Source organism: Macrobrachium rosenbergii, chromosome 37, assembly GCF_040412425.1.
Source record: "Macrobrachium rosenbergii isolate ZJJX-2024 chromosome 37, ASM4041242v1, whole genome shotgun sequence".
NCBI classification, from domain to species: Eukaryota; Metazoa; Arthropoda; class Malacostraca; order Decapoda; family Palaemonidae; genus Macrobrachium; species Macrobrachium rosenbergii.
Window position 1 is genome coordinate 43401806 of NC_089777.1, and position 22032 is coordinate 43423837.

Here is a 22032-nt window from a genome sequence, read left to right on the forward strand (position 1 = left end):
TTAAATTTTTGTATAAAATCCTCTGCTCGTCTGACATGGGAGGCTGAGAAGGTTCCTAGAAAGGGTGGTAACAGGTCTGCAAGCCATTTTGATAATTTACACATGAAAGAGCCCCTGCTAGATATTATGGGGAGTAAAAGAATCCCATCTTTTTGTGTTTTCGGGAGGCTGTAAAAATAGGGGAGAGGGGGGTTGATTATCTTGAATGTCTCTATTAATTCTATGTTCTTCTTATTAACCCCTATGGTTCTGACTGATTTGTTAAATTAGACGGCAATATTTGTTGTGTGATCTTTCATTAATTTATCATAGGTCTCCGCATCGTTTAGAAGTTCTTGAACTTTATTGATGTATGTCTCCTTATCTAAGAGAACTATTTTCCCGTCAGTCAGATTTTGTGAATATGATATTCCGCCTTTTCCTTAACCTAACGAACGCATTTTGGAATCTTTTCGGGAGCGAATTTTTGTTATTTTACTCCATGACATTTAGCAAAATGCCTTTGAGACATGCATCTTTTTGGCCATAACTGATTTTTGCAAAATGCTTATCAAGAAATTAAGGTTACTGTCGGGACCTGTTTCCTATATTCATTTCTTCAGCTACTACAATGTTTCCATAAAGATCAAGGTAGGAAGCAACTTATTCCTCAGGGAGCTTAGAATATGTTCAAATTGGTACCTAGATAAAGAATTCAACATGATCTGCCAACACCTAACGCAACTGCTCTATCCATCACACATTATCGAGAGGGCTATTAATAAAGTGAATAAAGTATACTACAGAGGTCCCACTCACAACAGACAAATAGATTTTAACAACAAAATAAAGCTTCCGTACGATGAAAACACCCAAAAAGCCACAGAACAACTCAGGTCTAACAATCCTTTTATTTTCAATTACCCCAAATCCATTGGGAGCTTGCTCATTAACGTATACTTAAATAAAAGAGGGGAAGAAGCCAGAGTTTATAAGATTCCGTGCAGCAATTGTAATGAGATTTACGTGGGGGAGACGGTAAATCCCTCTCGCAAAGATTAATAGAGCACAAAAGATCAGTACGGTATGCTTCAAAGAGTTCAATGATTTTCCTACATATCAGGGATAAAGGCCATTCCATAAATTGCAGCTGGTTTTCAAAAGTAGCTGTACGTACAAAAGAAAGATGCTGGAATCTGCTATCATCAATCAAACCAACAATATGAACTTGTCAGGAGGACATTGGAAATCGGATGACATCGACGGGTTAATCCACAGGCTTCTTCTCAAGCAGCTGTTCCAAGACAAACAACCACCAGACGCATCGCCAGACGGAGTTAATGAAGCCAAAAACCACTAGGGAATTGTTTATTTTCCCTCCTTCTTAGGAAACGGCCATCTGCATACCATCAGAGACTTAATGCCACACCAACATATGCTTTGCATATATATGCTATTGTAACATTTCATCTCTCCATATTTTACCAGTGAACAGGGGCACAGAAGGAAGTGCTCGAAATATATGGTTGCAATGTTCAAACAGTGCTTTATAGGCCTTTTTATCTTCATATTATACTGTGGTATTATAGTAAAAGACATTCATATCTACATACACATATATATATAAATAAAACAATAACTAATGAGAGTTTCACACCCTTGACCTCAAATTCAATTATATCAATCCCATAGTATTGTATTATTGTCAGATTTCATTATGGTTCTTGAAAAAAATTTTGGATTAAAAAAATTATAAAATAAATAATGTAGTTTAAAAATAAATATCAAGTTAAATGAACCACAAGTTCTAAAATAGCAGGAACAATGACTTTTTAATTAATGTTACTACTACAGCACATCATTATTATTATATTATTCAGAAGATGAACCCTATTCATATGGAACAAGCCCAAAAGGGCCACTGACATACAATAGTTAGTTACTGAGCTCTAAATCCTATTATCTTCAATTATTAAGTATTCTTTTTGTTCTGATGTCAAAGTTTTTGTATTCTGACCTTACCAATGATATATGTGGAAGTATTTTTTGTACTTGCCTACATATGAACAAACAACGAATATATTCTATAAACAGCAAAAAACAAAGAATTAATATAATGTTCTGTATTAGACCTGTATATGGAAGAAACTTAAGCCATTCCAGAGATGGGCCTCGCAATTACCACGGATCATCAAAATAAAGTAGTTTAACCAAACCACCAAGTCATACTGATTCAATCTTTAAGAAGGGAAGCAAAAATTTGAAGAAAAAAAAAACAAGGCTGCAATGGATTCATATGATCAAAATGTTGCAAAATACTTTTAGTACTGATTCAGACACAGGCACTCAATGAAATCCCATCAACAGAATCCTTGCGGAATCCAACTAACAAGTAACAGACAACCAGCTAGGTCTCTACACTAAAACCAATCACTATGAGACAGACACCAACCATTCAACCACAAAGAAAAGGCCAAATATCAAACAAGCCATGCCTGTGCCAGAGAAATTCCAAGTAACAAACTTCTAAAAATTGTAAAACAATTACTGATTTCAAAAACTGACCAAAATTTCCTTCTTATTCACACAATAACAGACCCTAATATTCAAATCTTAACCCTTTCACTTCAGACACAGAAAACATGAATGCCACTCACAAAAATGTGCAAAGGTGCATGTGTACATACATAAAATTGCAACTAGTCTGCAGCATTAGTTTAATGTAAAAACAATGACTAAATAACGTAATGTATATCAATTTCCAAAGTTTTGCCTGTGTAAAGAAGATAAAAACTAAACTGTCAAATTAAAAGAAACAACCTGTGCCATGCTACGGCACACATCAGATTCAGCGAAAGATGCCAAGCTATCATACTGTATGAACACTAAACCACTTTGAATGAGCATATAGCCCCTAGTATACTGGTGCCTTCACAGGTTTGTGAGTGCCTTCATCAGCAAATGAAACAAAAATGTTTATAGGTGCATATGGTGATATACTGCAATTAATCTTCGTGAGTCGTACCTTACTTGGACACCTGGCTATCAGACTCACCAAACTTCCCAGCTGCTTAATTCTTGCCTTCATAAAATGGAAATAGCAAATATTTTAAAAGTAATATGTATTTTTCTTAGCATACAAACCTGAAGTTCTTTACATTGGATTTAGCCAGTGAATGTATGCTGGAGCAGCCATTTACACTTTTCTGACAAGGTAGTTAATTACTGACAGGTAGCCCCACCCACCCACCTATTGGTATGCACTCCACTTTCCCTTTCAGTCCAGGTGCCAGATGTGAGGGGTGGCTGAGGTGGACCATTCATGTCAAGAACTACAGGTTTGCATGTTAGGAACAATACAAATTACTTTTATAAATTTGCTATTTGTTCCTACACAAATATGTACAAAGTACAAACCTTTGTTCTTTACACAGGAGACTTACCCAATGGTGGGAGGAAATCTGGGAACTACCAACTGGTAGGTTTGTCCAACCCTGGAAGACACTTTCCTGGTCCAACAGGAACAGAGGAAGGGAACCCACACCTCTAGCTTACTTTACATATGGGATATGGCAGTTGAAAGACTTCAGGAGCATTGAGCAATGGGTTTGTTTGCAACTACTCAGACAGGCTTCAAGAACCTATACAGAAGTGCTGAAGAAAATAAAACAGGCAAATACAATCAATGAGTTTTTTTTTTATTATATGTCCTCCTCTCCCCTTGCCAAGAGAGAAGGAGAACTTGCATCCCTTCACCACCAATGAAAAGACTGGTACCCCAGAAAGCTAACCTGCACTCTCGTCCGTCCATCTCGTATGCAAAATGGCAAAAAATAAAAGAGAGAGGAAGGAGAACCCATCACTCCTTTCCTGTCTCCTGCCAACCAGCTACCTTGACGAAGTGCTACCTGTCTCAAAGGGAACTGGGCTTGCTATCCAACCCATCCAGATATCATGGGGCAGTGGGCAATGCTCAGCAGGTAAAATATTGTTAAGATGATCAAATAAGATTACCTCTTTGCACAAAACACCTGACGAGCTGACAGGTTTCTGAGTGCTAAAGATGGGGTGATACCCCTATCATCATGAGCTCTCATCCTGGCTACATACTAGCCCTTCACACTGGGCGAGTTATATGACCTTGAATTGACTCAGAGCCAAAAACACCTAGTGTTCCTAAACACCCTTTCCGTGACTCTTGGAACTAACTGAAAAATCAATGATGTTCCAACCTAAAATGTCTTGATCTCTTCAGATAGCATGTAAGCACACAACGGACACAGTAGTATTTTGCACAGTTCACCAAAATGTCCAGAGAGGACATGGATGAAATGGATGGATGGATGGATGGACGTATGATATTTATGGCAAAAACCCAGGCACTGGGGTCAAGAAGGCCATTCAGTGCCATAATGAAGAGAAAATAAATGGATCCTTACCTACAAGACTCATAGTTGTGAGTGTCAATTGCAATTTAGGACAATTCCAAACACAGATCTCCATCCTCACCAGTGCCAACAAACAAAACCCCAGATGATACCTATGCCAATGTCAGGGCTAACAGCAACACATTTTGGTTCAGATCTAGTCCAATAAACTTCATAAAAGACCTGTACAAGCTACAAGTCAAGACTCCTAAAGGCAGGAGTCACAACATTTCGAGGTCTGAATCTCCAACCACTACCTGCTGAAGGGTAGCTTGAACCAGGGAGTAACCTTGTCTCCAATACCAATATATGGAGACAATCTTTGCCTGGTATTCCAAAACTCCTATGTAAACTGAAGAGAGAACCCTCTTGTCTGGGGAGATTTCGGGTAACCTCCAAATGTGAAGTGCCAGAACACTCAATGCCTGGAGATATCGAACTAAAAGTAGCTGAATCTGACAGTAAACCAAGGAGGAAATATCTCTTGGGGCCTTGGAGAACAGAGCTAACAGGTCCAGATATTACTCTAGCATGGACATATGGGAACCACCAGCCTCCATCTGAAAAAAGAAATTGACCTTCTGTTGATTACCTAATGAAAGGCGGAAAGGTTGAATAACATGTAAGGTTCAAGGTTGCTCTCCAGAAAAGTCTTCTTCCATACTTCCACTAATGCAAACATGGAGAAAAAAGAACTCCCAGAGCTACCTACTATGCTGCATGCCAGCCTAGTAACCTTGAACAACTTCAACACTATGCAGGTGTCCAGGGACCAACGTCCCTATTACCTGTCTCATTTCTAATAGTAAAGCTGGCGTGCCAGTACAATAGAAATCCCCAAGAAATATCTGATTATCACCCCTGAAGTTAGACTCATCAATGTAAGCAGAGCCAAAGTTTGTGCCCACCCCTTATTGGATGCATCCGACAATGAAGGCATCCCTGAGGGAACCTGCCTAGTGATACTACCACGTACAGTTCCTGTGTTCCAATCTTAGTCTCAATTTCCCTGAAGACATAACTTCTTGAGACCTTAAGCCTGGAAAGAGGGCAAAGTTGCCCCCAGAAGATGCTTCTACAAGGACAACAGGAGACCTAAATAACGGTGACACTGCCAAGTGAACTGTCCCAGAAACAAGAGGAACTTGCAGCAACCTCCCTGACTTTGCTAATGCAAGAATTGTAAGAAAGATTCTCGCTGCTGCCGTATACCAGCACACCAATGTGCTCCCTCCCTGCTCGGGAAAGAGGCTAAACATCTGGTAGTTTATCGTCACTAAACTTCAGAAAGAAGGTTGTCCTATGGCAACAGAAACAAGTTTACCAGATCAAACTAATTCCCAAGCACACCAAGAAAGTAAACCTGTCAATCTGACACCATCGTCGACTCCTCATAAGATTATGGGGGGAGGCACTCATAAGCCCTAGACTAAAGAACAACACCCGTCCCCTGAGAGTAAAGCAGAGGTGCATGTAAGAGGACTAAAGGTTGTGTGCATGGGGTATTTGAAAAATACCCATCCTCGAAGTCTCTTGAAAGGAGATATTACTCTTGACTTCTAGAACTCCAATCTTAACCATCATGCACCCCTACTTTGGGCAAGTTCCTATTGCAAGCTGGGAACGAAGCAAGGAACGAAACCTTCCCCTCCCACCACAAGGTAAAAGGCATCAGGAACCAAAAGAAGTAGACACCCTCCCTTAAGGCATCTACTCCTCAGGTAACCAATAACAGTAACAGTCATGGAAAAATTACTTGACTAGCACCCTTTTACCTATAGCTGCCGAAGGGAAAGAATGCTGCTCTCACATTCTCCCTCCCTCTTTTTCCCCTTACTACCTTTCCAAAAGTGGAAGAGTGGTAAAAGTGAGACGAAAACTCTCTAAAGAAGTCTGGGAATCTCAAAGGGAGCACGGATACCTAGAATTTCCTATGTCCCAAATGAGTGAAAACCAATCGAACTCAAAAGTTTAAACACAGTGCTTTATAGGCCTGGGAGTCTCTAAGCCACTGCCTAACAAAGACAGGCACTATTACTCAACTGCACTGACTTTGCTGCAGGCTTTACTTCATTCCAAAAAGGGCTACCAGTACCCAGAGCCAGTTCAATCCTCAGTGCCAACACCAACTCAAGAGTCAAAACTTGTTCAGGAACTAGACAAACTGTATCGCGTCTCCCTACATGCAGTCTGGCTGCACTGACTTTGCTGCAGGCTTTACTTCATTCCAAAAAGGGCTAACAGTACCCAGAGCCAGTTCAATCCTCAGTGCCAACACCAACTCAAGAGTCAAAACTTGTCCAGGAACTAGACAAACTGTATCGCGTCTCCCTTACATGCAGTCTGGCTAACGGGTAATTGCCTAGTGGGCTGCTTAGACACTGGACAAAAATGAGAGAGAGAGAGAGAGAGAGAGAGAGAGAGAGAGAGAGAGAGAGAGAGAGAGAGAGTTAAGTATACCTTAGTTTTACCAGACCACTGAGCTGATTAACAGCTCTCCTAGGGCTGGCCCGAAGGATTAGACTTATTTTACGTGGCTAAGAACCAATTGGTTACTTAGCAACGGGACCCACAGCTTATTGTGGAATCCGAACCACATTATAGCGAGAAATTAATTTCTATCACCAGAAATAAATTCCTCTAACTCTTCAGCCGGCCGGAGAATTGAACTCCGGCCCATCGGGTGACAGTCCGTAGTTCTACCAACTCATCCAACAAAGAGTCTGAGAGAGAGAGAGAGAGAGAGAGAGAGAGAGAGAGAGAGAGAGAGAGACTCAGCATTCAGAAATGATCTAGCAAGTAGCTAACATAAAAAATAACAGTGGGACCAAATCTACCCATGGCGTCAGGCTGGCATTGTCCCATAGAAAGATTTCCTTTCAATGAGTCTGTGGCAGAGAAAGTAATTCACTGGGCTGAGCTGGCCCTCAATGAATTCCCCGTATAGATACAAGCAAAATCTTATGGTCCAAAAACCAGCTAGTAAGTCATAACCAAGGCACAGAGCCTAGGCTTTTTCAGTCAGGGGGTAGAAAATCATACAAAATGCCCAGGTGTTTCCTTGAAAGAGCAGTCCCTGCACCTTAGTATCTTAATCCTGGTGCGCTGGACCTTGAGTCCTTCCAGGTGTCGACATCTTGAGATGTCCCTTTCACACACAGGAGAGGGAGGTTCCTCTAAGCCCCCAAAAGGGTCGTTCAACACTCAGGCATACACCCTGTTCCATTCTGAGACCAAAGGCTTGGAAGAGAGCACAAATGCTCCCTATCCTAGCCTCCATTTTTACGCTATTTCCAAATCTCGGAAACATCCTAAGAAGGAAGGGCACACACTGAATAGTCCCTGACACCCTAACCCAACCTGGTAGGGGTATGCTTCCACTAGGTGAGCAAGGCCATGGGTGGCCAACGGCCTGGGTTAACATCCCCATAAGTAGTGGAGAGTGTAACTGCTCACTAGAACGTGAATGAGGGCTGTCCACAATCATGCCATAACTCTCTAGTTCAAGACTTCTACAAAAAAGGAGGGAAAGGGGAACATCCTCCACTGGCCCTGGACAACAGGTCATGTCTGTTCAAATTTCATACACTCTTGCTGTCCAACTGGCCTAGAGTCCCAGAACAGCGTCTCCAGAACCCTGACTGGACCAGTCAACCCTGGTAACCAGAGGAGTGATGGTACCCTACGGACTGCAGGACCCAGGGGTAGCAGTTGTACAAGCAAGGGGTTTAGGACCAGCAGTCCAAGAACCCTGACTGGACCAGTAGCCTTGCTGACCGGACTGGTGTCGGTACCCCATGGATCACATGACCCAAGGGTAGTGGTTGCAGAGGTAAGTGAAGCAATGGATGCAGTACTCACAGTACCACAAGCAAGAGCCTTGTGGGTCCCTTCCACAGAAAGAGTAGACTGTTAGAAACCAGTCGAGACTTCCTATGGAGAGTGCCAGAAAAAGCAGTCTTCTTTCCTCATTCAAAGGCATCAAAAGAGGAAGAGGAAGTGAAGGAAAACTCCACAATACCTGTCACTACAGAGTGACCCCAACCAAAGACTGGACCCATAGATAGCACACGAACCACACAACCCTGTCATGGGTAGCCCCTTTCTAATGGCTCTCAAGAGCCAAAGAAAGAAGGGGCAGAGCCAAAGAAAGAAGGGGCAAGGTGCTTCCCTGTCACCAAAACTATCTGACCATGGAAGTACTGGGAACTCTTGCTCATGTCCCCAAAACCTCAATTCAAGACCATCAAGAATAAGGGAAATCAATGAGCAGCGCAAACAGGTGGCACAAACCCTTCTCCATGCTATTCCGAAGAATTACTGTGCAGGAGTCAAAATGTTTTCCTACCAAACTGATCACCAGACCAAGGAAAGATAAGAGAGAACATCCCTGGTCTTTCAGCAACCCTAACCCAACCGGCAGATTGAGTAGAAGGGAGTCAATGGTCCACGGCGAGCTGTGCACAACCCTCTCCAGGCAATCCCGAAACACTACAGTGAGAAGGATTGAAGTGGACACCTGTTACTACTGTCATCTGACCAGAGTATAGCAAACGAGCCACATGAAGGGTCGTCGTGACCCTTTCTCTCACAGAGAGAAAGGGAACTCAACTTGAAGCAAAGCAAGCACTAAACCTTACACAGAAACGAGATGGAGACAGCCTCGAGTCTAAGGGAATGGCACTCAATGCCAACCCTGCCTGGGATATCAATCAAGGTCGACAATCGAGACTCCCCACCCTACCCTAAAGGGAGAGGTGCACAGAGAGAAGTTTTATAAGCCTTCTAACATGGGACAGACTCCCACCTCTCTAAATTCGCAGCTGTAGTCAAAGTGGAGGTGAGGCCCAAGAAAACAATGCAGGAGGAGGTGAAGACAGAAAGAAGAATACAGTCATTTCAATCTGTAATTTGAGTTTTCAAGAACTTTTCACTGAACCTAAAATTAAATAAATTTTTAAATAATAAAGTTTAATAAATATGGGTGTTTGTAATTTTTAAGTAATTTATAAGTTTTCAAGCTTTCACATGTAAATTAAATAACTTTTAATAAAATTAATAAGTTTTCTCTCAAATTGATAATTTTTAAATTAATTTCTCTCAAATGATATTTTAAAACTCTCTCTCTCTCTCTCTCTCTCTCTCTCTCTCTCTCTCTCTCTCTCTCTCTCTCTCTCTCTCTCTCTCTCATAACTGTAAATGTGCTTGTGCTAGTGTATTAATAACTAAGAGTTGCATTAGTCCCCCCCAAAAAAAAAGTTTATTAATGAAAAAGTACTTCCGAGCAAAGAAAAAGAGACAGAATAAAGTTCTTAATAACAAGGTTAACAAGACTTCTAAAAATAGATCAGTCAGAAATTCTCTTCCAACTCTATTTTTATGTCAACCATTTATTTCTTTATTTAAGGGTAATGTATCAAGCTAACTTTTTAATGAAATTACAGTAACTTTAATTTAATTTAAAACTTAGCTTAATACTTTGGGAGCATGAATACGGTCATATTTAGTGTTTAAACTCTAGAAGTAAGCATTTATTAACATTTTTAAAGACCGTGCCAAACTTATGCAAAAATTCACCGTGCGCAAGGGGTTCTGGAACCTAACTTCGCACAAGTTAAGGATATGACTGTACCTCTATCCTCCTTCCAAAAATGTTGAAACTTGCCATGGGAGCATGGTTGCTGAGAAATGAGATTGCCACAATTATCACAAAAAAAAAAAAAAAAATTACATAGCCAACTTTTTCGGAGCAAACAAAGGAAGCTGTGATACTAAGTTTACCTTAATCAAGGAAACCAAACTCACAGAACTTCCAAGTGGCCAAGTCTTCCATACCTAAAAGATAATTATATCATTAAGTATATTGGAGCAAGAAACAGCTATTGTGAAAACTACCAGAAGCTTCTATGTGTCTTAACAAAAACAAGTACTGTATTCATAGTGGCAAGGAAGAATAATCCCAATTCCCTTCAAGAAGGCTTGTTAGACTGTTGGGGTTTGAATCATAATAATATAAACACAGTCTAAAACCAAACAAGAAAAGGGAATACTGAAGTTTTATAATAAGTCTAAATGGCAAAAGTCAGACAAAGTCCTGGGAGATGTCTCAACTCGATGGTGGCTGAATCTAAGTGGAGTGCAGATTGACAAGTGGGTGTGATTTCCCACTACTGTACCTATCAATTATTATTATTATATAATAATTAAAATAGTTTACCCAGATCACTAAGCTGAATATCAGCTCTCACAGGACTGACCTGAAGGATTAGAATTAAATGAAATACCATGTCTAGGCCACAGGCCAAGCACTGGGACCACATAGGTCATCAGCATGGTGATGACTGAAAAATGCTATTTTTTTTAAATATGTAAAGACATAAGTTAAGTATACCTTAGTTTTACCAGACCACTGAGCTGATTAAAAGCATCTCCTAGGGCTGGCCCGAAGGATTAGACTTATTTAACGTGGCTAAGAACCAATTGGTTACTTAGCAACGGGACCTACAGCTTATTTTGAAATCTGAACCACATTATAGCGAGAAATGAATTTCTATCACCAGAAATAAATTCCTCTAACTCTTCATTAGCCGGCCGGAGAGTGGAACTTGGGCCTAGCGAGTGCTAGGCCACAACTCTACCGACTCCCTAGGAAGAGCTTGTAAAGACATAAGCTTTTACATTAGAACACACACGTTAAATACATTTAATTTTTGTGTGCGTTACATCACCATTAACAGGGAAATTTACATTTGATCTTGTCATATGGGTGGCTTCTTTCACTGCTTCATCAGCCTCTTTATATCCCTTATTCCCTATATGGGTAGAGATCCAACATACTTCTACATTTTTTCCATTATTATACAACTTACGGAGTAATAATACGTTAAATTTTTTAAATTCCTATTTGTTCAATTGATAAAATGCCAAAGTTTTTGTATTTTAATTTTCTTATTTTTTATTATACCAATTAAATAACATTTCTTCATTAATGTTAAAATCTGAACAATTGAAAATGTTAAAAGATTGACAAAATTTCACTAACTGATTTATTTCCAAAACTTTATAACCACTGTTGGTTATATGTTAAATGCATTTGGAAGCAGGGCTAAGTGGACTGTTCACTAAGTGTCCATGTGTCAGAGGAGTATGGCCTATTCGAAGACACGTCAGAATTCTCTCTCTCTCTCTCTCTCTCTCTCTCTCTCTTCTCTCTCTCTCTCTCTCTCTCTCTCTCTCTCTCTCTCTCATGATGAACTCCATTTTCTAACACCAGGTTTTATTTGTTTTAATTTATAATTCTCAATGTCTTCATTCCATTATATGTCACCATTTATTTATAATACTGTACCTATTTTTGTGTGCATTACATAATCATTAACAGGGAAATTTACATTTGATCTTGTCATATGGGCTGCTTCTTTTGCTGCTTCATCAGCCTCTTTATTTCCCTTAATCCCTATATGGGTAGAGATCCAACATATTTCTATATTTTTCCCATTATTATACAACTTATGGAGTAATAACTTAATCTGCTGTAGAATGTTCTATAGCACTTCTTGAGTCGCTAAAAATCACAAAATTAATGAATGAGGTTTCTTTAATTATTTACATGACTGATACTATTGCACACAACTCTGCTGTAAATACTGAGGCATTATCAGGTAGTTTTGTCCATATTGTGATTTAGACCCGTCTGTGTATATTGAGTAACATGGACCTTCTCGGCTTACATGTTCTACCGCATGTTGTCTATGGTGTTCTGGGTCATATGAATTACTTTTTGATAAATATTTTCAGTGTGTGCAAATTCTTATTTTATTCATAGTCCAAGGAGGGGTAATTTTACTATTGAAGGTAACTGTATTTTTATATTCAGCAACTCAACCTTTTAGTTATTTCTGGGAAAGGTGGTGAATGATTATTTATAAATATATCTCTTAATTCAAATAATTTTTTCACTGGTGAACCACTTGTCTGAATTCTTAGGGCACTTTTCATTGTTATTAATCCTCTATGGAAAGAGAGTGGTCGTTCACTGCATTCAATTTGTAAAGATGCCTTGGTGATGATCTAAAGGCTCCTGAACATATTCTAAGGCCTTTTTTGTGGGCTGGGTCTAACGTTTTCAACGTTGCGTCCATAATCAATAATAGATGTTTCATGTGTTTTTGGATATGTGCTGATTTCATCATTATTTACATAGCACATGTCATTTGAATCCATGAATTCTTCTATTTAACTTCTTGCTCTAGTTGAGTTTGTAAAATTACAATCCCATACTGGGTTGTAAGCATTAAAATCACCAACTATTAATGAGGTTCCTTGGCACTGTTAAGAAACCCTTAAGTTTATCACTGTTGTCATTTTAATTAGGTTGGTTGTATTAATTATAAACTACGTAATTATTGTTTTTTATTCCTATTTTAATATCTGATATTTGTAGGTCAGTAATGTTTAAAGGTACTTTGCTATAAGATACCTTGTTATGCACATATATGGCTGTACCTAAATTTCCTTCTTCCTCTCTACGCTAGGGTTTACATATTTACCTATTGTTGATGCTGTTTTGTTGACAAGTTGTAAACATAATATCACTGGTTTGTATTCTTTTGGTAATCATTGCACTTTTCCTAAATATAACCTGGTCTGCAAATCATTTACGTTCCATTGTACAATTATAGAAAATATTAAAGTGTTCACATTTTGTTTTATTTTTGTGGATTATCAATGGCATTTTTTCTAAGGTTTTATTCATGACATTTGTCCACGGTCCATGCACAAACAGCCCTTTTTGTGAGTGTCTAAATTAGTAGTGTCTTATTTCTGGCCTTTGTAAAATTTCTTATAGTGTTTGTCAAACTATCTTTTGTTATGTTTCCATTTTCATTGCACAATTCAATTAGGTTGGTTGTATTAATTATAAACTACGTAATTACATCCCCAAGTGTTTTTACGTATCATTCTTTTTTCGTTTACTGCACCCATTATTGGTGATGGAGTGATCTCTTCTGCCTTCATATAATCACCCTAGTCTATGGTTTGTTCCTCTACTATTTCTTCGATATTTTGGGTATCCTGCTTCCATTCGTTTTAATATTATTTTAGGAGATAAAAGTATATTCTTATAATTTTTTGGTTTATGCTCTTCCTCCGGGTCTTGTCTTTAGTTTAACTACTACTTTTCTAATAACAGTTGGTTTTTTGGTTTTGGGTGGAATTCTCTCTAAAGGTATCTTTTCACCTTCAGCCTCCAGTTCATTACAACTTTCTTCTATATTTCTGTAGTACATGCATTATCTTCTTGTGCTTCCATTTCCATATCTCAAATGAATTTGAACAATGCTATCCATATTAGCATTTACATTCGTTTCTTGGTTCTTTGTCATTTTCCTTTCTTCCTGTAAGGTAGCTATTTTTCCTTTATATTTATCTATCAGGGTTTTGTTACCCTTATCTATTTCCATTTTAGTTTTATTGTTTATTCTTATTATAGTGGAAAAGGTACGTTTCTTAGCGGGATCATACATTCCTCTAACTCTAAATTCTAATTTGACTTCTTTAATAATCATTCCTGTTCTTCCTGCAGCAATTTCAATTTGTATTGCATAAATAATACATGCATTCCTTAGACCTTGCATGGTGATTTTGCCTACAATTTTGTGCAATTTTTCTTTGTACTATGTCCAAACTTACTACAGTTTTGCATTGTAGTATGGTCTCATTTCTCTGCTTTGGCCCATAATTTAAATTTTTCAGGGTAATTATTTTTGCTAATCTTAATAATTGTCTATTAATTTGTCTACTTATATATTTCACAGTCCTGTTCGTTAGTACAGTATACCTTGTTTTAAGGTAATACAATAATACTGTATATTCTTTTCAATTGCTTTGTCATTATTATCAGGAAAGTACTATGGTACCTGGTACACTGTTCATACTACAGTATCATGTTTTATTTTTACATTTACATTATCAATGTTTGTTACACTGTACTAACATAATTTTTGGATTGATTTTTGTTGTGGATTCTATCAACCACATCTGGTCTTCGTCTGAATGACATTCAAAGGTTCGGTGTATACTCCGTAAGTAATTTTCTAATTTCAAAGTAGATTTTTTTTTGTCTGTTTCTAAGGTTGGGAACCTTGACCAACTTCCACTTTCAAAGAGGGAGTCAAAGTGTGTCAAGGTTGGGTCTTGTCTGTATTTGGTTCCTCTATGCTTTCAATATGGTATTAATGTATTAATAGCTTCTTTAATTATATGAACTGAATTTCCACCAGTCGTCCACTGCCAAGCCAGAAGTCGTAGGGAGGTTAGCGTTACTAGTCATAAAATGAATACTGTAATCTCAATTTCATCCAGGACCAGGTCCCTCTCACCAGGAAGGTCCAACAGGGGGAGGAGTAATACTGTTAACCACAGTAGTAACTGCTCTGGGATCCTTACCTGGATGTACATCATACACTCACTGCCTTAGGGGTCATCAGTCTGTCCAGATCAGACCCAGCACTGAGGGAAAAGTTTGACATAAAAGTTTTGCCTTGCTCCAACACGTCAGGTACTATTACAGTTTTGTGAGTGGAGAGGCAAGCTGTCGACCTCAACTCTCCATGTAAGTTATAAGCGCAATCTTTTCCATATTTCAGTGCCATGCAAATGTAGTTAATGATAGAAGAAGAGGGAAACAACAAAGTTTAATAGAGGGATGAGTAAAAAGACAAAGGATTCCCAGTGTTTGGTTGAACCCACTGCAGCCTACATGTCAATAGTCAACTACCTCGTCATCTAGTTTAAATGGCCATTCCAGCTCATGTTTGCAAGCTAAATTCTTTGTAAAGAATTATGGTTTGTATTTGTGTTGGAACAATTATATTTTACTAAAGCAAAAGCACAATAAATTATCTCATTCAATGTATTCACATAGTTACAGTATGACAACCTTATCCTGCAGTTAAGATATGAAATTACAAATAGTTATAACATGGCCAACATAATCTGTATAGACAACTGATGCAGTTCAAAATGCAAGATTTAACTGTTACCTGGAAAGCCAATAGAAAAAAAACTCAAGAAGTATAAGTCAACCACACAATCATACAACACTAACACCATCTAAAACATCTGCAGTGAAAAATATAAATACTTAATTTAAGATTTATTTCTGCACCAGCAGTAGCTCAAGAGATTTAAAGAGAAAATCAGAGCACTAGATTTTCTATCCATCTACTTCCACACCCCACCAGGGAACCAACAGGTACAAAGACTTGTAGCCAGTTAGTCCACTTCTGTTCACTTTGAATGTTGGGAGATAAGGATAGCAAATTGTATAATGGAGAGGTATTTAAAAACAGATCTTAAATTAAGTATTTATATTTTTCAAATGAACCTGACCTCTCCATTATATTCTCAATTCCCATGTTTGAAAAAGGAGGTGGGCAAAGTGGAAATCAGCCAACCCTTTAAAGGCTACTTAGTGACAAAATATGAAGTACAAAACATCTGTTAATTTTTCCCAGTTAATTCAATACATCAGCTATTGCTGTTGCTTTAGGAGGATTGCCATTTGGGTACAAGATCCTCATCATGAAGATACCCAAAATCTCTTTGGAGGGTGCCCTCTTCAACAGAGCCAACAATGGATAACTAACTGGTACCTACATGCAAAAAGGTACACTTCCAATACTCAACATTGAGTACTTCCAAGCTTCCCGTTGAGTACTTCCAACCTTCCCAAAAATCACAACTGGGTTTAAAAAGCAATAGGCTGAAAAAGACTACTGACTGATTCAGGGCAAATCCCCTGCACAAACCAAAGAAGTTAACAATCTGCAATAATCATATTTAATCTCTGCATCATGAAGATAAACCATAGCAAATCCTGTACAGGATTACCATGCCACTGAGTGACTTCAATAACTTATCTAAGGATAAGTTCTTTCCAAACTTGAAAGCTGTAGTCAGTCATTGCTCCCATGTCTAGTGGCTTACTTTCCATTACAGACAGAAATTAGCATGAAAGTCCTTAACCAAAGACCTAATGAAAAGGACTACATACTGGCTAATTGGAAGCTCTAGCTTCCATTCTTTATACACACAACTTTACGTCAGCCTTTTTACTTTTATTGCAATTCAAACAAATCTTGGAGTCCTTACTAAACCAACAAGCGTCAAGTTCTTCAGGCCCTAGTGATTCCAAGCTAGGTAGAGATACTGTTATGGGTAAGGGCCAAGCTCAAAATAAGGCAAAAGTAATTGCCTTGTCTTCAGCAGAGCCTACTTTAACTGACAACGCTTGTACTTCTATCACTCTTTAGCTGCAGCTAAGACTACTCTGAAGAGTTTCCACAGAAACCTCTTTACACATGGAACTGTTCAAAAACATTCAAAGTGTCACAACACAATGAATTGAAGAACCAAATGCAGATTCCAAGGTCAAGTACATATCTAACCAAGTTGTTTGTAGAGGTGCTGGTACTGGAAAAACTCCTTAATGTGGGACCATGACTTATACACTGACCATTGGTGTTTGCAGAATCAATTAGTAGATTCTCTCTGAGCAATGATAATGGCATTACAGCAAGATCCTGTTTTGAGCTCAAAGGAGCCATGGACTATCCCATGTAGTCATCTGTAGCTTGCAAGACTGTAAAGGAACCTTTCATCTCTTGGCTGCTTGTGTCCACCACTGAAAGAAACTAGAAACCCAGCCTTCCTTGGCCACCCGGGGTAATCAATGCCAAGAGACAACTTACAAAGTCGCTTAATTCATTGATAACTTCCTGAAACATAGCAGGAGGAGGAAAGGCATTAGAACAGTCTAAACCTAACAAGGTAACAGCTTAGTGTCCTCTGCCTAGCTAGAGGATCTTGCGCTGGTGAACAATAAACAGGCAAACAGGTCTCAAATAGGTCAATACAAAGGGGACCCTCACAGACTACTGTCTACTGCAAATATCTTGAGATACAGCCCATTCCATTGCTATTACTTATCTCAGCAGCCGAGTACATCCACTAAAACTTTCATAATGAATAATTACCCCCGGTAAGGTATTAACTCAGGATAAGGTTACATGTTCCAATTTGACCAAATAACAAATGAAAAAAAGCACAGTGCATTTAGACATAGTGTTCACTCCTCCTCATGCACAAAATGATTACTTGAGTAAAATCTAAAAGTGTGTTAAACCCATTACCTTTCAATAAGGTCAAGTCTTCATTTTAGCAACCCTGAGAAGGGAAATGTCTCAAAATAGTTATTTTTTGTTCTCAACCTTGGGCATGAACAGAAGACATTCAATATCTTCAACGCAAAACCCAGCAATCCACAGGAATTCTCTTACCTTTTCACAGGTCCTAAGGCTACCAAGAGAGTATTTAATTTCTTCAAGAGGCTTTTAATAAACGACTCAAACAGCTTTGCAAGCAAAAACTAAACACCAAGGTTTCTGAAAGAGTTATGGTGTACCAGGCTCCTCGATTACACCAGACCTAAAGACCTCCTGGGGTCCAGGTTGTAAGCAATGTCTAGTTGAGCATTACCTAAAACACAATAAAACGTATAAATAAAATCTCTAAAAGCTAGAAATGACAGCATTTAGAGTACCTGGAAAACTAAAGAACTCAATGAAGTTGCCTACAGAGGTGCATGTTTTGCAAATACCTCAAGCCCAACTCCAGAAGAGAGAAACTAACCACTGCCTCTAAAAACATTAGTAGCTGAACCTCTTGCAAACTTGAGGATAGATTCTCAGTCCACACCAGAAAAAACCTCGCTCCTCATGATGGTTATAGTGTCAATGTGAACATTTGAAGGATGCGGAAGCTTAGAAAACTTCCGCTTGTGGGAGTTTTAAAGGAACTTGCTAAGTAAGAGCTCTATGTAGATATACAGCAGAGGAAATAGAACTTGAAATCAATCCTCATGCAACCACCAAAGAACTAACTACTAGGAACATCCTAGAGTCCTTGGATCCTTTAAACTTGACAAGTACATCTCCTCCAATCACAAATAAGAAATATGTAAGGGTTCATAACCAATTAATACCGCTGAAAATGCCTGGCAAACCAGTCTGAAGACCTGGAAGTGGAAGTCAAAGGCTGTTCTGAGCCACCAAAGATACCTACAATCAGAGTTTATTACAGTTCTTACAGAAACACTGACACAGCTGAAAAATCACACACCAATCTGTTTACTTGGTCCCTTAGCTCACTGTTCCTACCCAGAACAAACTAAAGAAATGACACAGTCTTTCCTGCTTCTGTCCAAAGAAGGGCCTCTGCTAATCTGAATAAAAGGACAAACATTAATGATAACAATATCTAGCTGGATGAAAGATATTTAATGCCATTTATATATATATATATATATATATATATATATATATATATATATATATATATATATATATACACATATATATATATATAATATATATATATATATATATATATATATATATATATATATATATATATATATATATATAATTATATATATATATATATATATATATATATATATACACATATATACATATATATATATGCATATATGACTTTTTATCACATCACCGTGATTCATATACAATCAGTAAGCTACAAACATCCTTTAATATCCAATTCGCTCTACCTCAGAAATAATAAATTTTCATATATGTTACCGAACGGGAATTTTTTAGTTGATAATAAGTTCGTCGTCCCATGGGCTCGAACCAGCGAAGGACAAGAACTCAGGACTACAGTCTGATTTATCCATCTCGAGTCCAAAGTACCGATCCAAAGTCAAAGACGGCAGAGAAGTTCCAAAACCAATCAATAAAGTGTAAATCCAGGAGAAAAGGCGTTGCAAACAGTCCAAAATCGTAATCCAATATCCAAAATCTTTAAATGGGGGTCGGGCTAAATGACCAAAAAGTTCGCGTGATGTTGGACACACCCACACAGCACAGCGAACCAATAACAATTCGGATGTTGGCCTCTGTTGGCAGGCATTTGCAGCAGCGTTGTCAACGGTACTCCAGGTAACTCATTTGACAAATTCTTACCTGTAGCATTGGTAACGCTGACAGTTAGTTACCCAATTTGTGGATGAATTTTATGGGGATATAGTTCAGGATGGTCAGTGACCAAGGCTAATTCAGGTGTTCAGGGAGTGCATTGCAATACGAATATCGAGCAGGTATTGAATAACTTGCAGAGAGCTGACACTGCTAGAAGTATTTCTAAAACCTGCAATCTGGAAGTATTTCTAAAACCTGCAATCTCACTGCTGTTATAAAATTAGTGATTTCATTTTTGGCAATAATTTTAGATGATCAGTCATTCAAACACTATTGTTCCCAGTAATTCAAACACTATTGTTCCCCTTAAAGTCATAGACTCTTGAGAGATAAGAAATTCCTAATATTGCAGAGTTACTCTACCATCAGAGTGAATGTTTCCAAACAGTTCAGCCCAGCATCAGAACCAAATGACTCAAATTTTTCATGTCCATTAAGAATAAATGTAAATCATTACTACCCAATGACAAAACAGTGGTACTGATGGTGGATGAAATTCACTTGAAACCATATTTTGATTATATTGTCGGTTCAGCCTTTGACAGCAGTGATGCTGCAACAAGTGCATTTGTTTTTATGCTGAACAGCGTAAAGACCAAATTCAAAGTTGTACATATCATTCCCACTATAAGCATGAAAGCTGATGTTTTGCGTTGTAACAGATAACAGTGCTATCAATGGGAAGCAATGTCCTATTTTGTCAGTCCTCCACAACGTCTATAGCCTATCCCCACCCATTTCAGAGTAAAAGACCCCTTTTTTTCATTTATGATTCAGTATATTTGTTGAAATGTATCAGGAATAATTGGCTTGGCCAGAAAGATATAAATAAAACAATGAAGTTCCCTCAGTTCTCCTTCGACAGGAATAATATTTTAGAAAATGAAATTCATTATGCACCATTCAGCTCTTTGAAAAAACTTCATGAGATAGAAAACAGTTTACTCTTGAAACATTCAAATAAAGTGTCAATAAAAGAGTTATCCCCCTCCACCTTTAAGAAACAAAATGTTCATTTAGTTTTACAAATATTCAATGAGTGACTCATTCAAGCTTTACCAACTCTTGGAAAAAATCACTGTGCACCTTTTTATTCAAAAGTTACAGAATGTCACATTTTTTTTTTTTTTTTTTGTAGATTTGGTGGACAATAATGAATGTAAAATCCCCATATAAAGGTCAAAGGTTAAATAACAAATATGCTACTCCAGTAAGTAATGAAGGTCAGAATACAGAAAAAATAGCAAAATTAACAATATGGCCTTCTACTAACATTTTACTGAATAATTATTGTTCCCAAGAAAATAACTATATTGTAGACAACAAAAACTTGACTAAAAAGAGAAAGTTAAACTTTACCAAATATTGGCTGTATGTAAAAGATAATTATTTCCTAAACATACAGTAGAATAAACCATCTTTTTTGTGAAGTATGCAAACCAATGCACTGGTCTAGTAATTTGACATTAACACTATAAATATGTATCAATATTTTTTTAATAAAACGATAAACATGTTTGTACTTCGGTATATACTATATTGTAACTGTCAATACATTGCTTTGGTTCAACATCTTATATTAATCTCATAACCCGTATTTCGAGTTACTATAGTATTATTTGGTGTACACAAATCAGTGTAGACAAGAAAAATAAGTAAATTAACTTACTACCATAACTGGCAAACAATAAATGCTATATTTTAGTGACATTTTGTTTACATTTCTCTTGTCTAGCAGCATAATTAGTGCTTGCCAATGGGACCACCCTTGTCTATGTCACTATACACAGAACAGGCCTTCTCTTTCAGTGGTCTCGGTGAAACTGGGGGGCAGTTTCCCTGAATGGGAGGGGTGAGAAGCCAGTGTTAGATGGGGGAAGAGGGCTAATTAGATGACTGACATGTTAGAGCTTGTTTTGTTTAGTGTTTATATGCTTATAATTTTTTTTTTTTTTTTTTTTGCTATTCTAAACTGTATTTTTACTTTTATGTTTTCATATTTCCTAATCTTTATAACCTAAAAGACAAACGCAACTGTGTAGGTAGGGTACGTACATACACACACACATACACTCACTCACTGGTGTCAGTGGACTTGCTAGAGCTGGTTTTGTTATGTGTTGTTATGCTTATGATTTTTTCATTTATATTTTATGCTATTCTCATTTATATTTTTACTGTTTTTTCTCATTTTTTATTTTCACAACCCAAAAGATAAACGCAATCATGTGCATGGGGTACTTATGTACGCACTCACTAGAGAGAGAGAGAGAGAGAGAGAGAGAGAGAGAGAGAGAGAGAGAGAGAGAGAGAGAGAGAGAGAGAGAGAGAGAGAGAGAGAAAACAATGATAAGATATTCTCGTTTCCTATTACCGTATAATGTGAGTGATAATCACACAGAGTCAACTAAACTTGTAATAAAAGACTGTACAGGAAATAAACACATACACGCACAAACACACACTATGTAGAGACAATAATGTCAACACTGATGAAATAACACATGTGGACATAAACACACACACACACAACACACACTGAGGCATACAAGCAAAGCTTCTGC

General features: G+C 37.9%; 1 protein-coding gene across 1 annotated transcript in view; it reads right to left on the reverse strand.

The window, feature by feature from the left end:
- LOC136825533 (thioredoxin-related transmembrane protein 1-like) overlaps positions 1-22032 on the reverse strand; it is an 80690-nt gene that overhangs the window by 33441 nt on the left and 25217 nt on the right. The gene's annotated exons all lie outside the window — the stretch shown is intronic.